Raw genomic sequence first — 15,505 nt, forward strand, 5'->3', positions numbered from 1 at the left:
GTCAAGCAGTAGGGTTATCAGAGGATAGTGTTAAGCATTTGTTGTACACACGCAGGCAATAAATGAGGAACACACACAAGACTTAACTCCAGGCCAATAGTTTTTATATAGAAAAATATATTTTATTTTAGAACCACAAGATTCAAGATTTGAGGAAAGTACATAAAATGCAAAGTACTTCAAACAGGTAAGTATGGAACTTTGAATTAAAGCAGTAGTACACACAGTATAGGTTAAAATGACAATAAGCTATTTTAAAAGTCGACACAGTGCAAACATCAACCGTTCCTGGTGGAGGTAAGTTTTGTTCAGTTTCTCAGGTAAGTAAAGCACTTACACAGTCAGTCTCCTGGGCATAGGCAGCCCACCGTTGGGGGTTCAAGGCAACCCCTAAGTCACTGCACCAGCAACACAGGGCTGGTCAGGTGCAGAGGTTAAAGGAGGGCCCAAAACACATAGGTGCCTATGGAGAACAGGGTGCTCCAGTTCCGGTCTGCTGGCAGGTAAGTACCTGCATCCTCGGGGAGCAGACCAGAGGGGTTTTGTGGAGCACTGGAAGGGGAGGGACACAAACAGGCACACAAAACACACCCTTAGCGGCATAGCGGCATAGGGGCAGTCGGGTGCAGTGTGTTAAGTAGGCGTCTGGTTTGGTATAGGAAGCAATGGAGGGACCCAAGGGTCACTTAGGCGATGCAGGCAGGGCACAGAGGGACTTCTCGGGCCAGCTACCGACTGGGCTAGGAAGAGGGCCTCCTGCTGGTCACTCCTGAACTGTGGAAGATGGCTCCTCTCGGTCCTGGGGGCTGCGGGTGCAGTGATTGGTCCAGGCGTCGGGTTCCTTCTTACCAGGCAGTCGCGGTCAGGTGGAGCCTCTGTATCCTCTCTGCAGCTGTCGCTGTGGGGATCAGGGGGGTCGACTCAGGTTACTCACATCGTCACAGTCGCCTGGGAGTTGTCTCTGTAGTGTTTGTTCTATGAAGCTCAAGCTGGGGGCGTCGGATGCAGAGTGAGAAGTCTCACGCTTCCAGCGAGAAGAGAGAGTTCTTTCAACGTTGTTTTAAAGTTGCAAAAATGTTGCAGTTTGTGATCAGTGCCGCTGTTCTTGGGAGTTTCTTGGTCCTTTGAATTCAGGACAGACCTCTGGGTACTCCGAGGTCGCTGGTCCCTGTCGGATGCGTCGCTGTGCAGGTTCTTTGAGTCTGGAGACAGGCCAGTAGGGCTGGGGCCAAGTCAGTTGGTGTCTCCGTCGTCTCTGCGGGGCTTTCAGGTCAGCAGTCCTTTATCTTTGTGTAGTTTGCTGGAATCTGATTTTCTGGGTTCAGTGTCGACCCTAAATACTTAATTTAGGGGGGTGTTTAGGTCTGGGGGACAGTAGCCAACGGCTACTGTCCTGGAGGGTGGCTACACTGTCTTTGTGCCTCCTCTCTGAGGGGAGGGGGGCACTTCCCTGATCCCTTTGGGGGAAACCTCCAATCTCAAGATGGAGGATTTCTAAAGGCAGGAGTCACCTCAGCTCTGGGCACCTTAGGGGCTATCCTGACTGGTGGGTGACTCCTCCTTGTTTTCCTCATTATCTCCTCCAGCGTTGCCGCCAAAAGTGGGGGCAGTGGCCGAAGGGGCGGGCATCTCCACTAGCTGGGATGCCCTGGGATGCTGTAACAAAAGGCATGAGCCTTTGAGGCTCACCGCAAGGTGTTACAGTTCCTGCAGGGGGTGGTGAGAAGCACCTCCACCCAGTTCAGGCTTTGTTCCTGGCCACAGAGTGACAAAGGCACTCTCCCCATGTGGCCAGAAACTCGTCTGGTTGTGGCAGAAACTGGTCAGCATAGCACTAGGAGTCGGACTGGTATTTAGTGGGCATCTCTAAGATGCCCCCCGGGTGTAGTTCACAATAAATCCCCCACTAGCATCAGTGTGCATTTATTGTGCTGAGAAGTTTGATACCAAACTTCCCAGATTTCAGTGTAGCCATTATGGAACTGTGGAGTTCGTGGTTGACAAACTCCCAGACAATATACTCTTTATGGCTACCAGGCACTTACAATGTCTAAGGTTTTGCTTAGACACTGTAGGGGCATAGCACTCCTGCACATATGCCCTCACCTGTGGTATAGTGCACCCTGCCTTAGGGCTGTAAGGCCTGCTAGAGGGATGACTTACTATTGCCACAGGCATTGTGAGGTGGGAATGGCACTCTGAGGGGAGTGCCATGTTGACTTAGTCTTTTTCTCCCCACCAGCACACACACGCTGTGAGGCAGTGTGCATGTGCTGAGTGAGGGGTTCCCAGGGTGGCATAACTCATGCTGCAGCCCTTAGAGACCTTCCCTGGCAACAAGGCCCTTTGTACCAGGGGTACCATTTACAAGGGACTTATCTGTTTGCCAGGGCTATGCCAATTGTGGGAACAAAGGTACAGTTTAGGGAAAGAACACTGGTGCTGGGGCCTGGTCAGCAGGGTCCCAGCACACTTTCAATCATAACTGGCATCAATAAAAGGCAAAAAGTCAGGTGGTAACCATGCCAAAGAGGCATTTCCTTACAGTATGCTTTTTTTTTTTTTTTTTGCTTTCTAAACTGCTGAAAAAGTACACTCTGTTTACGTGTGTTTACATTTTGTTGTGTCTCACAAAAATATGTAATTCTACAGCCTCTCCCTTCACTCTTCCTGTACCTGGGCAAGACTGTCATATCATTTACTTTATTTTTCTTTTGTTGACTGTAACGTGAGAGGAGTTTGTAAGCACCATTCTGCATGTTAACAAAATAGGTAGCAATTTTTCAGAATACATAACCTGACATTGGACCTCAATCCTTGACGCCCAGTGAATGGAACAAGGTAAATACAAAATTTAAAGGCATCTTTATTCATTTGTTAGACGTTTCAGACCCACCAAAACTATACAGCAAACCAATTTGGGAAACACTAGTATGGATGGTTATTTCCGCCTTTAGATGCCATTTCTTGGTGAATCAGCGCAACCATACCTAGCAAACTTTGGTTGTGGGAAAGAAATTTGTAGCCGTAGCACACTCCACTGTCAAGGAGGTCTGGTATGTTTCTTTTTTTTTTTTTATTGAAAATTATCCTTTCCCTCACAAAAAGTAGCAAAATATGCCACAGAGCCTACAAACGTAACTTTTTTTAAAATGGTATTATGGAGTATTTAATAAAGTACAACATTAATCATGACAACCAAAGGAAGCACTAAGCATAGCAGTGCACGATAATATTCAAAGAATTCTAAACTACATGCAGCAACATTTAGGCAGCACATTGGTAATGCAGTACACTGGTATAGTTACACATGCAGAAACATTGCTACAAGGGTTTTAAATATAATGCATGACCACTCAGAAAGGTCCTGGCGATTCTTGCTGGACTGGATCCGGAAACTTTCAACCATTGTCAGCAGGTGGCGCCACACAACATCAAGTCCATTGGTTCCAGATATGATGTTGGGCCACCATAAGAGCACCACCTGTGTGCACTGACTCTCAGATCTTTTCTGTCCACAGACACAAATCCAGAGCCCTTCATCCTGTAACTCTGACAGCAATTTCCCTTAGACTTTATTTTTATCTCCTCCCCTCCCCTTCCCCCAAAATACAATAGGGTTCAAGCCATTTAGGTTCTGTAACTGGACAAAGGTGGTTACTGACATTCATGATGGTTGTCTCTGGTGCCTCGGCACCAAACACAACCCAAGATGTGTGAATGGTGTAAGAAAATTAATAAAAAGGCCATCTGAGAATGCAGTTAGCAGTGACCAATTTCAGGAAATTTAAGATGCGGTTCTGATGGTGATCACAGGTGGGGATCCATGCCCCATCCAGCTCCCGCTCTCCAGTTTGTTCCCACTAAAGTTAAATTCACACGGCTCAGGTAAGTCCAACAAGTTACACAAGAAACACAAAAAGATTAAGCACGCCTCCCCATCTCACTGCTCCTACCATTCGGAGTTGCAAACCCAGCCAGGCACTTCTAGGCGAAAGAGCATGTCTTCTTTCAGGGAGTCTATGCTGGTGCTGAACTCGAAATGGCCACACTTCGAACATACAGCAACACCGCAACAGATAGCCAAGCTGAAATTCGCCTAGGAGAATATATTTGGTGCTGCGCACCCTTGGGCCCGAATGATCAGAGGTGGCCTCCAGTTGAGGTATCCTAGGCGGATCCCTCCTCAATGCCCACTGAGCCACTTGACCCCCATGCAGGGTCCAAACCCTCCTCAAACCCGACTCCATTTAGTGCAGGTTGAGCACCATGTCTGACATGAGCCACTCCTTCAGAAAAGGTTCCACAAGTGTCTGTCTCAGCGACGTTCCCAACTCCAATCCCGGCATCGTGGCTGATGCCACAGAGTCAGCCCCGATGCTGGCTCTGAAATCACCGGAATCAGAAGCGGATCAGATTGTTTTATCAGACTCTGAAGGTCAAGCTCTAGGTCCCAGACCCCATCAGCATGCCCACTTGGAGCATGACACCTATCACTTTTTTTGGGAGGACAAGGAAGGTAGTTTATATGAATACTACAACAATGCTAATCTTTTTGACAATCTTCAGGACACAGGTGGCATGGGCAATTCCCAGATTCCTCAGAGGCCTGAGCTGGGGCGGATTGTCTCTTCAACCTCCCCAGCATGGGCCTCTGAGGAATCTGTCTTCTTTGCCACTGTCATCAGGAGGGCAGTAGAGGTCCTTGACTTGAATGTCCTTACCCAGGATGTAAAGTCTACCGTACTAACAGAGATTGTATACCAAGGGCAATCAAACCAAGAACCTTTGTTACTATTCTACAGCACCCTGACTGATATCCTGATGGGCACCCGTGCCAAAGTAAGAGATGGGCACGTAGGCCAAAGTAGGATCTTACCTGTGGTCAAGAGATTGGTGACAAGGTAATCTAGACTTTCCCCTGGAGATCCAGACTTCATTTTTCAGCATCTCACTCTGAAGAGTCTAGTAGTCCAAGCCTCTATGAGTCAGCTGAACCCCAGTGAATTCCCTACAATGCCAGCTGACAGTGATTCAAAGCAGATGGAAACATTAGACAAGGAATTATTTTCCTTGACTAGCCTTGCCTTTACATCGATTAACACATCATGCCTCCTGAGGCGATATTTGCATGTACATTCGGATAAGGTGGTGGACATTCTGACGGCAGTCCCAGAACTTCATCCAACCTTGGAAGGCCTTATTTTGGATCATCAGGATGTGGCAAAATATTCTATTCGGTCTGGTCTGGACATTACCGACTGTCAGGGTAAGACAGTGGGAATCAGAGTGGTGCTCAGGCTCCATGCCTGGATTGCCTCTTTCGGATCCCCCTTTCAATGATAATCTTTAATGGACATGCTCTTTGATTACTCTCGGCTATTTGGAGTGAAGGCTGACTTGACCTTAAAACCTTTAAAAGAAAGCAAGGCCACCACCCATTCACTAGGCCTTGACCATCCAGTTCATCAGTTTCCTCAACAGCAGTGACCCTTTTGAGACTTCAGGAGGTGTTACAAAGGCCCTGCCAATACAGGCCTCAGCAGCAACAGGCCTTCCAACACTTTGGAGGGCAAGGATCCAACCTAGAGTATCCAGACCCCAGTGGCAACGTTCTACCCAGACCTCAAACCCCACCCAGCCGCTGCAACACCCCTCTAATATGACCTTGGTGGCACATGGTCACCTGATGGGAAGGCAGGTCACCTTTTGCCTCCATGGTTGAAACAGCATCACTACAGATCAATGGGTGCTCTAGATCACAGAGCAAGGATATTCACTCCCTTTTCTGTGCTCAGGACATGCCAAACACACCTCTAAACCTCTGGCTAATCTGTTAACATTGATGGGTTTCTCCAACAATGTGCCGAAGTCACACCTGGCTCCTTCGCAGAGGCTCTGTTTCATTGGAGCCATCTGGGCACAATTCAGAACTATTCCTCTGACTCAATGAGTCCAGGACATTCAGACTGAAATACTGATGTTTCAGCCTTTAGCCTCAATCTCAGTGAGAGCAGATCTGAGGGTTCTGGAACTTCTGGCCTCCTGAATCTTGCTTGTGGGGCACACCAGGTGGCACATCCAGGCTCTGCATTGTGATCTAAAGTCTCGGCAGGTAGGCATCCAACCTTAAAGTACATTTATGATGGACCCTGGGCGAAGTTTTTTGCTTAGTATTTTTCTCAAAACATCCAACCCCTGAATTACCAGTGCTGTTGTTCTGCCTTTCATTAGCACATCAAGGCCAGCTGTGGCAACTGTTAAAGGTTACCTTTCAGCTTTCCTGCGTTTCGTGATCAACTTCCCTTTTTAAATCAACTATTGTGACGCATTTTTTGAAGGGGCTGTTCATATGGTCCCCCTACACCATTTGTGACGGTGCAGTGGCATCTTAGTTTGGTTCTAACATACTTGATATGCAACACTTTCAAACCTATGTACGGATGTCATCTCCCCCTTCTTGCTGTCAAAACAGCATTCCACATTGCCATAACATCAGCCAGACACGTGAGTGAACTTCAGGCCTTGTTCGTGGTCCCTCTGTATGAATCCTTCTTCAAAGACAAACTGGTTCCCTGGACAAAAGCATCTTTTCTGACGAAAGTAGTAACACCCTTTCACATACGTCATTTCATCCCCTTTCCAACTTTTTATGCTCCACTTCGCCCTTCTATGGAGTAGAGGGACTCAGCTGCCTGTTTCACCAGAGAGCGCTGAGTTTTAATATCGAGTAGACCAGAGACTATTGCCTGGGTTAGCAACACTTTGTAGGCTTCTCTGGAGTGAAATCAATACAAAAATGCACTCTCCTGGTAGACTGTTTTCTGTATAAAGACCTTCTATGGGCTAGCCAGGAAGCAACCTCCAGAAAGCTTGTCTGCTCATTCCTCCAGAACAAAAGCTGGTACCACCGCATTGGCACGCGATGTGCCCATCATGGACATTTGCCAGGCTGCTATGTTGACATCTCTACACATTCACCAAACACTACTGTCTGGATAGCCAAGTTCGGCAGGACGGGCACTTTGCCTGATAGGTCCTACAGGATTTCGTGGTCTGAGCCATTACACAGACCCACTACCAGAGGAGGGTACTGTTTTGATATCTGTTCACAGGGTGGAGAATCTACAGTTAGAAGTGTCTATCAGAGGAACAACTTACTTATCTTTTTTAACACCTTTTCCGTAGAGACACTAAGTACAGATTTCACAACGAAACCCACCCGTCCCAAATCTGTGGAATGGTCTCCTCTTCTCCGTTAATAAGATCCCAACATCTAACATCTTCATACTGCCATATTATGATTTCTATGGCGTGCAATTTTGGACACAGATAAAAAAGAAACTGACATCAGTATACATAAATGGTGCTCTTACAGTGTCCCCGAAGCCATATCCTGAAAAAATGGACCTTATGCAAGATGCAACCTGGTGACGCATTAGGGAATTTCTTAAAAATTTCGGGATCCAGTCTGACGCCTCAGAAAATTCACAAGGTGAGGAATCTGTAGTTAGTTTCTAATAGAAAAGGGTTTACCAAAGGTAAGTAACTTGTTTGTTTCTTTAGTAACACTTAATAAATTTGATAATTGTCAATCGTTCTCTAAACATACAGTTATGACCAGCTGCTCTTTACTCAGTGGTGATTTGACAGTCCCTAAAAAGACTAAGTTTCTAGTCTCAAAGTATATGACCAAATCTATTTCTAAAAAAAAAAGAAAAATACTGATAGAAATTGTAGAACATGTTTGATGTTTTTGTTGGCAAATTTGTTTCTTGCTTGATATTTAATTGGAAGGGGAAGCGCGCGTTGCTGCTGGTGGTACCGGGATCAAGGGCAGGAGCCCTTTAAAAATAAGGACGTTCTCCCGCCTCGCGGGAAGCGCGCGTTGCTGCTGGTGGTGCCGGGATCAAGGGCAGGAGCCCTTTAAAAATGAGGATGCGCTCCCGCCTCGGGGGACGCGCGCGGGCGGCGCCCGGGCAGCGCCAGGGCCAAGGGCAGGCCCGTCCATTCGCCCGTCATCGCCAGGAAGAGACTGAGCTGGGCCCCCTCCCTTTCATTTTTTCTTTTTTCTTTTTGGAGGCCCTGTTCTATGGAGAGCTGCTGACTTAAGGAAGACAAGTAGGAGTCTTCGCCATCTGTGATTTGGGTATTTAATATTTATTTATTTTTTAAATCAGTTTGTCCCCTGTTCACTGCTGACTAATATAGGTGAAATATGCGCTATAACTTGAGGGGGATTGGTGTGGCAGAAGGTTGTGGCTGGACAATTGAGCCAAGCAGGACCTGAGTATAATTTGGCTCTTTTTCTCCCTAGTCTGGGGCACTGAGACTAATACTCCTGTTAAAGAAATATACGGCGCCTTTTTTGGATAAAAGGATTCGCCTGCCTAAATGGGAAAACGTAAGGAAGACAATGGGGGAAGGGAACCCATTCAGGAGGCCCCCCTCCTAGGTTAATCACAAGCTACCTAACCTCAGTAATGGGTGCCATTTAGACGGAGATAGGGAGAGTAGAAGCCACTCTAGAGTCATCTCTTGAGAAAGCAGGAAAGGGTAGGGGAGAGAAGGACTCTGCCGGTAACATCTTCACTAAGCAAGACTAAGATATGAAACTCTTGTTTAACAACAGAAATTTATCTAATTACTCCTACAACTCCAGAGAGTCCACCTCCCCCAAAAAAAAGTAGGCAAGTAATTCCCCCCCATACTGCAGTAACCCCCATGGATCAAGTTGGATCTCCTGTAGACAGGGATGACTTTGGAGAGTCCCTATCAGGAATTAAGAAGATCAAGAGGAAATGTCTATCTCCCCCCCCCCCCCCCACCCCACCCCCCCCAAAAAAAAAAACAATAGGGAAACAGTCAAAAGACTGTAAAAATCCGGACCCAATTATAACCTGTTTTTCTCAGATTGAAGATCAATTTAGAGACATAAAAAAGCTGTGTTCATCAATTCTGGAGAGAGTGGCTAACCTCGAGCAGAAGGTTGAATTTATAATAAACATAAAACCTATACCACCGAGGGTAGAACCTCAGAATAATCACGCCATTCCTGAATGTTTACCAGCTCCGCCCATTCATCAGCATCGAAATTTTAGATTGACCCCTGCCCAGAACCCAACCCAAAAACCCATGAATGTAGAGGTACTCCAGGATTCTATAAACCTACAGTCTCAGTGGGTTACAACCAAACGGGAAGGCTTAGTGGGCCGTGAGACTACAAGAACTCAAGTAGCCTGCCCGAGGATTCCGTTGGCATGTGCCCCCTATATTTTAATCCTGGAAAATGTCCCTATATTGGAAAATACTCACCCCGAGTCCCATGTGTCACTGTTAAATAAAGTGACTCATTGGGTAGGGAAACATACGGGAGGGCGGGTAGATTTCCATAGGGACATTCTAACTGTAAGAAGGGTACATTGGGTTGGCTCATCCCCTAAAAGAATCACCGGGGGATTGTATTATAATAAACTTTAGGAGCCCCTGGACTGTCAATGCTTTGTATCATCATCTTTCGATTATGAGACCATCTGTAGGGCCTATAAGAGTACAACGTTTGACTAAGTTTATCTCCCTGATATCAAATCCACGCCGGGCCCCGAGGGGGAAGAGGTCCAGAGATCGCCCACGACTGAGGCCAACGCGGACACAGAGAGAGACGGGCAGGAGAGCGGCCCTGGAGGCGGCGGCCCGAGTGGGTGGAGAGGCGTCCCCCCAAGAGGGTTCTGAAGAAGAGTCCGATGACACAATGGTATCCTCTGCTGGTGGCTCCGGAGGTTTGGCTTGCGCACCGAGGGTGACCCCACAAACAGCTGACGAACTCGGATAGATTTGGCCTGCGTTGGCGCCAAGCGACAAGATGAGCTGAGTGAACTTGTGGCCCCTCCGGACCTGGCCGCCCCCCCCCCTGACTTGATTCTCGCCTGTCCGATTCGGCTGGCGAGTATTGCAGTAATGGGTTTGAACAAGTTGCACTGTTGCACAATTTTCTGGGCAACCTACAGTTCCGGAGGCGCCCTGGGGATGGGGAGTTGGGGTTTGCAGTTACGAGTTAAATCTGCTACATGTGTAGAGTGGACCGACCACAGTGAAGGTATGAGCTTGCGGGGGGTCAATCAGGATCCCGGGCGCGCCAGGCCCACATTCATCAGGCTTTAAGAATAAGATGGCAGACCACAATATCATAACTTGGAATGTCAGGGGGATGGGCACTCCGGCCAAGAGACATAGAGTTCTTACCTTCCTAAAGAGAAGGGGGGTGCAGGTAGCTATGTTACAGGAGACCCACCTGGCACCGGGAGAGGGGGAAAAACTAAGACGGAGGTGGAGGGGGCAGGTGTTTGCTACAGAATATTCAGCTTATGCAAGAGGCATTCTGATTTGGATTAGGGCGGCGCTCGAGGACCAGGCGTACAGGGAGGCGCTGCGCTGCCACCTGAGTGAACACATTGAAGCCAATAAGGGATCCACCCCTTCCAGAGCCGTGGAATGGGAGACACTCAAAGTGGTGACGAGGGGTTACTGTCTTGGGTAGTCGGCGGGGGTGAGGCGCACACTAGAGAGGGAACTAAACGCCCTGGAGAAGGTCATACATGAGGGGGAACTTAGACAGGGCCCTGTAGCACAAGTAGATGAAGAGTATGACCGTGCACGCAGAGAACACTCCCAAGTTGAAGAACGGCTCAGATGCCATAGCATGCAAAGATACCTGGCATCCCTTCAGTCAGAAGAGGGGAGATCGGGTAAACTTTTGGCATGGCTGGTACGCCCAAATGGAGACAGTGAACCCATCACAAGCGTATTGGACAGAGGGGGAATTCGTAGACTCAGCCCAGGTCCCATTAATGACGCATTTAGAGATTATTATATGCACTTGTACAGGAGGCCTACCAACCTGGAGACGGGAACACTTGTCAATTTTTTGACACAGATCCCCCTGCCGGTGCTGAATCTGGAGGACAGGGACAGTCTAGGGGGGCCGGTGACTACGGAAGAGATAAGCGATGCAATAGCGCAGCTGGCCCCTGGGAAGACCCCTGGCACGGATGGTCTTCCTATGGATTTTTATACAAAATATAAGTCCTTATTAGTCCCCAGATTGGTGGAGATGTATGCGGAGGCGGCACAGAGTGGAGAACTACCGTGCACGCTGCGTGAAGCACTGGTAGTGCCACTCCCCAAAACAACCACTAGGGAGGCATCAGTGACTGACTTCCGCCCGTTATCGATGCTAAACAGCGACTTTAAGATCCTCAGCAAGATCATGGCCAACCGACTGCTCCCCCACATGCCCACACTGATACATGCTGACCAGAACGGCTTCATTCCTGGTCGCAGCACCTCCCTGAATCTTAGACAAATTTTCTCCATCTTACACATGCCCGACGAATCGAAACCACCAGCTGGGACCCTGTTGGCGGTGGATTTTGAGAAGGCCTTTGACCTTTCCGATCAGGTGGGACTATCTGAGGGCGCCAATGTTAAAAATGGGTCTGGGGAGAACTGGGTTAGATGGGTGGACCTGTTATACTCGTCCCCACTAGCAAGGGTGAAGACGGGTAGAATAATCTCAAGTGCATATCCGGTGTTCCATGGAACCAGACAGGGGTGCCCCTATCCCCGTTGTTGTTTGCCCTGGCGATAGAGCCTCTCGCGGCCTGGTTACAAGGAGAAGGTGTGGGTAAGGGGATTGAATGGGGGCCAACTGAGCACATTATCTCTCTGTATGCAGATGACATACTGATCTATCTCAGAGACGGAGCGAGCGGTCTCCCTTGGGCCCTAGAGGTTCTAGAGGACTTCGGGGAAGTATCTGGTCTGCGTCTTAACCGCTGCAAAACATATGTGTTTCCCTTGACGTCTGGTTACATGCGCCCAGCAGTATGTCCGATAGACTTGAAATGGGCCCCACGGACCTTTAAGTACCTGGGTATTCAAATATTCCACGAATTGGGAGACCTAAGAGAGGGTAACCTTGGCAAAGCGCTCTGATCCTTGCGGTCCTCGGTGGGGTTTTGGCGCTCTCTGAAATTATCAGTGATGGCCAGAGTGGCACTGTCCAAGATGATCATGCTTCCCCGACTTCTCTACTATTTTGCCAATTTACCACTGCTGATCCCCCAGGCATGGTTCCGCGACTTGAACGCGTTGCTCAGAGAACTAATATGGGATGATGGACGTAGACGCACTGCACTCACTACTATCTGTAGGCCGTCCCGCATGGGAGGACTGGGAGCCCCTGACTTTGAGGCATACTACTTGGCATCCCAGCTACAGTGGGTGTCCGGCTGGTTGGCGGGCAGGGGACGCCTGGATTTATGAACTGCCCAAGGGGTAACGGATACGGCATGGATTGCGGCATGCATGGCAAACAGGAAAATAGCCCTCCCTGGGAACAATATAATGATAAATGTTGCGATGGCATGCTGGAAAAGGTGTACGAAAAGGGTGGGAGTTGGCCTGCCATACTCTCTCCAGCTTTGCCACTGTCAGTACTTGCTCTGGAGTCCGGGGGGAAGGGACCAGGAAGTCTGAGGCTTGGCCCTTGGTCGACTGCTGGAATAGAGACAGTGGGTGGGCTCTTCCAGGGGGGTGTACTGAAGGGATTTGCTGACCTAACGGGAGGGGGTGTTCCCCGGGGTCAATTTTTGCTTTTCGGGAAGCTAGTGCACACTCTTAAAGTTCACTGGGACACAATAAATGCGGAGCCCGCTGCCCACGGGGTCCTGCACCTACTGCTGACATCAGGGGAGGAACCACATTTGATCGCCAAAATATACCGGGCCCAGGTTGAGGCAGCTTTAGACCCTTTACAGTCCTTGAGAGAAAGATGGGAGAGCACGATTGGGCGGGATTTGTCTGACTCAGAGTGGAACAAAACACTGGCTTATCCCTGGGTGATCTTGCGTAACACGCGGTTAAGATACATCCAATACAATTATCTACATAGGACGTACCTCACGCCCCACAGACTGTTCCGTATATACGGGGGGGGGTCCCTAGGACTTGCCCGAGGTTCGGGGGGAGAATCGGATTTCGACCACATGGTGTGGGTATGTCCGGTGCTTCAGTCAGGTTGGAGGGAGATACTGCCTATTCTATCTGAACTACTTGGGACAGAGTTGCGACTCACCCCTGAGCTGTGCTTACTGGGTCTCAGACCGATTGCACTATGCGGGAAGTTGGGGGGTCGTTTCCTGGCCCTGTCCCTGGCCCTTTACAAGAGACTAATCTCAAGGGGCTGGAAGGCCTCAGGCCACCCTACGCTGGCTGACTGGAAAGGGGATGTTACAGGATGGTCTAGGGCTGAACTACAGGTCCTAAAGGCAGAGGAGGCCAAGGGAATCCGCCAGGTCCCCATTGCCCCAGGGTGGGAAGACTTAGTGACGAGCTGGGATGGTATACTCGAGATTAGCAAATCCCGAAGTAATAACAAGTGATGACTAGCACACCCTAGGAAGTTGACCAAGTGGGGAAAATTCCCAAATAGGTGCCCAAAGATGGCCAAAATTATAAATAGACCACACCGAGAGTAGCAATATGAAGACAATCGAGCCGCTAACTCCCACTCCACTATTAGAAACAGCGAATGGCGTGAGTGGTCTGCCGTCCCCTCTGTACACTGGTACGCCCTGGACTGGCCCCCCTCCTCCAAAGTTGCTATGCTCTCGTGCCTTAAATACCAACAACTATAAGTTCCACCCACACAAAGCCATAAAGTTGACCTCTTGTGGTTTTTGTTTCCTTTCCCTTTTTCTTTTTCTTCTATTACCATCGCTTATTTATCCTTATTTCCCCCCTCCTTTTCTGTTAATAAAATATATTTTTTTTTAAAAAGGGAAGCGACACCCTGCTATGAAGCTCTCATCCCAAAAAGAACTCGCAATTAAATGGGGAAAGATAAATAGTAATACTTTTTTTTAAAGATCTATTCCTGAATAAATGGTCAGATGTTATGACATCCCTGGATGAAGCTAGGGCCCCTCATGAAATTATCTGTGCATTTTCCTCTCTGACAAAGTATATGGCGGAGAAATTACAGCCCTCACGTGCTAATAAAGTCCATGGCTCAAGATGCTTTAACCACGCATGTACCACATCCTTAAGCAAGCTAAAAAAACAATCCATGCATCTCCCAAAGATCGACAAGCAATTAAGATTGCTAGGAAAAACTATAAAGAAGCTCTTGAAAAAAAGGAAAATCGAACTAAGTGAATCTGCGTGGGAGGAACTGATGGCTGCAAGCAAAATCGAAGACACAACTGCATTTTGGCGTGTGGTTAACTCTTCATTGCTGAATGACAAACATGAGACGTCCATGGACACTGTTATTCCAGCCAGGATTTGGGTGGACTATTTTAAAAAAACTTTCGCCATAGAGACAAATGTTCAATCAGAAATGTTAAATTGTCTGAAGCTTGCAGGAAATGATCAGCTAAGTCTGGCTTTTAGCAATGTTGTAAGTGTGGATGATGTTAAACAAGCCATTCAAGACAGCCCCTCTGAGAAAGCCCCTGGCCCAGACAGAATTCCTGCCGATTTATATAAAGCACTTCCAGATTTCTGGGGTCCACTGCTTACCAATGTCCTGAGATCGGCTGTGGTAGGTCCTCTAGTAGATTCTTGGAAGGAAGCGATCATCGTCCCGATCTTTAAGAAGGGAGATAGGGCAGATCCCTTGTGCTATCGCCCAATTTCTTTATTGGATAGCTCAGTTAAAATTTTAGGTCGAGTGATCTTAAATAAGTTAGAAGAATGGGCGACTGAATCTCACTCCCTTTCAGAAATACAATTTGGCTTTTGGGGTGGGCAGTGGAGAACAAACTCTTAACCTGACTCTTATAGTCAAGAAATATACCAAAGCCAAAAGGGGCTGTATACATCTAGCATTCATGGATCTGTCCTGTGCCTTTGACACAGTTAACAGGGAGAAATTGTGGAGGGTAATGCTGGGTATGGGCGTGGATAAAGATATAGTTATATTACTTAGTAAACTTCATGCCTGCACAGAGGCTCAGGTCCGTTATTCCCGGGAGGGATGTTTGACAGAGAAATTTCCCTCATCAAAGGGGGTTAGACAGGGATGTGTTCTTGCCCCCTTTCTTTTTCTCTTGTATATAAATGGGTTAGAGGAATTTCTTTGCGAATCAGGGAAGGATTCCCCAGTCATCAGTAACTCTCCAATCCCTGTACTCTTGTATGCGGACGATGCAGTACTCATTTCAAGGACAGCAAATGGCCTCCAGACTTTATTAGATGTTTTTAATATTTTTATGGGGAACCTCGATCTTAAAATTAACAGAACTAAGTCATTTGTGATGAAGAGCGGACCCAAATTAGCAAAAACTAAAAAAATTGTTTTAGACGGGCATGAGATACTTAAGGTCCCACATTTTACGTATCTGGGGTTCCCCATTGATGTAGATTTTAATTGGAAATTTTTAGTTAATATACGTTCAATACAATTCCAAAAAGCCATTGAAGCTGTTTTTAGGTTCGCGGA

The 15,505-nt window shown here is 47.9% G+C and overlaps 1 protein-coding gene across 2 annotated transcripts in view; it reads left to right on the top strand.

Annotated features, from left to right (window-relative positions):
- The window catches only part of CSPP1 (centrosome and spindle pole associated protein 1), a 976,424-nt gene that overhangs the window by 575,904 nt on the left and 385,015 nt on the right, over positions 1–15,505 (top strand). The window lies entirely within an intron of this gene.

Source organism: Pleurodeles waltl, chromosome 2_2 (genome assembly GCF_031143425.1).
Source record: "Pleurodeles waltl isolate 20211129_DDA chromosome 2_2, aPleWal1.hap1.20221129, whole genome shotgun sequence".
In the NCBI taxonomy this organism is placed as follows: domain Eukaryota; kingdom Metazoa; phylum Chordata; class Amphibia; order Caudata; family Salamandridae; genus Pleurodeles; species Pleurodeles waltl.